This window comes from Mirounga leonina, unplaced genomic scaffold (genome assembly GCF_011800145.1).
Source record: "Mirounga leonina isolate KUSES-001 unplaced genomic scaffold, KU_Mleo_1.0 Mir_127, whole genome shotgun sequence".
NCBI classification, from domain to species: Eukaryota; Metazoa; Chordata; class Mammalia; order Carnivora; family Phocidae; genus Mirounga; species Mirounga leonina.
Genome location: NW_023270316.1, coordinates 8,856,561 through 8,859,280, shown reverse-complemented (window position 1 = coordinate 8,859,280; position 2,720 = coordinate 8,856,561).

Genomic DNA, 2,720 nt, shown 5'->3' with positions numbered 1-2,720 from the left:
AATAAGTACCCTTAAGTATACTTAGTGTTACTAATTCCTCTTTTTTTATCGAGATATAATTGACATACATTATATTGGTTTCAGGTGTGCAACATAATGATTCAATATTTGTATATATTGCAAAGTGATCACCGCAAGGAGTCTAGTTAACATCTATCATCACACATAGTTGTAATTTTTTTTCTTATTATGAGAACTATTAAGATTTCCTTTCTCAGCAACTTTCAAATATGCAACACAGTATTATTAACTACAGTCACCATGCTGCACATTACATCCCCGAGACTTATTTATTTTATAATTGGAAGTTTGTACCCTTGGACTCCCTTCCCCTTTTTTGCCTAATCCCTTCTTCCCACCTCCGGCAACCACGAATTTGTTCTCTATATCTATGAGTTTGCTTTTAATTGTTTTTTTTTTTTAAGATTTTATTTATTTATTTGAGAGAGAGAATGAGAGACAGCATGAGAGGGAAGAGGGTCAGACGGAGAAGCAGACCCCCTGCTGAGCAGGGAGCCCGATGCGGAACTCGATCCCGGGACTCCAGGATCATGACCTGAGCCGAAGGCAGTCGCTTAACCAACGGAGCCACCCAGGCGCCCAATTGTTTGTTTTTTAATATTCCATAAATAAGTAAAATCATATGGTATTTGTCTTTCTCTGTCTTATTTCACTTAGCATAATGCCCTCTTGGTCCATCCATGTTTTTGCAAATGGCAAGATTTCATTCTCTTTTGTGGCTGACTAGTTGTGTCTCTATACCACATTTTCTTTATCCATTAATCCACTGATGGAATTTTAGGATTGCTTCCATGTCTTGCCTATTGTAAATAATGCTGCAGTAAACACGGGGGTGCTCCTGACTCTTTAATATGTTGTAGTTACCTTTTATTTCATTGGGAAGTAAGTCATAAATAACTTAATATTTACAATAGTAAATAACTTAATAATTGTAAGAAAAGGAAGGGGAAGAAAACATTTTGGGTTGAATAAGCTACCAGTCTGGAAAATCTTGCCTTAAGTGGAACCTGTTGGCGTGTATCAAGGATTTTTCAGGTCAAGCAGAAAGAACAGGTGCTGAGAAATGGGGCAGAAGCTTGGGTGTCTCTGTTAGCAGGTCCTTCAGGTGTATGCTGTGGGGGTGTATATTTGTACGGTCTCATCAGATGATTTCCAAATAACTGAAACAACATGAAGGTTTCTCTTCTTCTTTACCCCCGGGTAGTGTGGGGCTCTAGTTTGAGAAGAACCAAAGAGAATAACAAGTGACCAACTATGAAATTTCCAAGGAATTTTGGATATCATCTGTCAAAAAAGTTACCTGTAGTTGGAGAGATTTGGATTTTGTTCTTTATCACTTGCTAAGTGCTGTTGAGCACAATTGCTTCATCTCTTTGTCTTTTTTGGTTGTTGTGTTAAGTGTTTACTTGTAGATTCTGGAGGTTTTGATGAGGTGAGGTTTGTAAAGTAATTTGAAAAGTGGAGTGAATGCATTACTTTAAAATGAAGTACTCAGTTACTGGTTGACTTTTAACTTTTACCTTGAATCAGTTCCCCATTGAATTGAACATAAACTTTTGTCAACAGATGAAATGAAGCAAAAAGGCACCTATATACCACACATTTCTTCCTCTGGAGGAATGAACGCTCTCACTGGTAACTGATGCGGGTAGTTCATGCCTTATATGTCATTTGCTAAAGTTCTTGAAAATGAAATTTCTTTAAAAGCTTTTGTAAATACTCCTCTTCTACATGATAAAGACTTTCCGTGTAATAGAAGGGAGGTCTAAATCTATCTGCTGGCACTTGTAAATTAGAAATTTTGCACATTTAATAAGTGCAACCATGCAAGAAACCACCACTGATCTCAACTTGAATTATTTCATCCAGTTCCTACCTGGAAGGCGTTTTTTTTTTTCTTCTCCAGTGCAATTAATTAAGCAAACGGGACCAACGTTGGTACTTTTGACAGATTATAAGAACAAAGGCTCTTGCGTTGGGGCTTTCATGGGTCTCATAAGTAGACAGTCCTCATAAATCCTGCATAACAGATCTTTTGATTCTCCCTCAAAAGCTTTATCCTATTCCAATTGGTACTCATCACCACAGGAGGCTCGCTACTTGCAAATTTTTCTATTGCTGTTTTCATTTCCTCTCCAGTAATAGAGGCAATCAGTTTCTCATTATCCAGAAGATCCAGTTTTGGCATTTTAATTTTAGCCAGAATTTTCATAATCTCTCTGTTATCAGCTGCTAACTCTGATGCAAATATCAGTTTGGAAAAATTTTTTTAAAAAAGGAAACTTTTTACATCACTGCTAGCTAATGATCAAACGTAGACCTATTGAAGTAAAAAACTATGGTCTTTGTGATTTTGATTCTTCTTAGTATATTAGTTACTCTTCACTTATTTATAAAATTTGGTAAAGATTTACTAAGAAAATTATAGCATATAACAATGCTAACCTTTAACATTTGTTGAATTTCTGCTTTGGTACTAGAACTACATTTGGTGTTAGGATCATGGAGAACAGTGGAAAAAAATTAGTGCTTTTCAGCAAGAGAGAAATTTTTTTGACATGCAGCATAGTTGGGACCCCCCCTACGGGAGCCCTGGTCTCCAGTAATTTTGTGCCCCCCATCCCTCATCATTGGTCTTATGTGTTTTGAAGAATAAGAATTACTATTTAGTAGAAGAGATAATGTATATGAAAAACAAA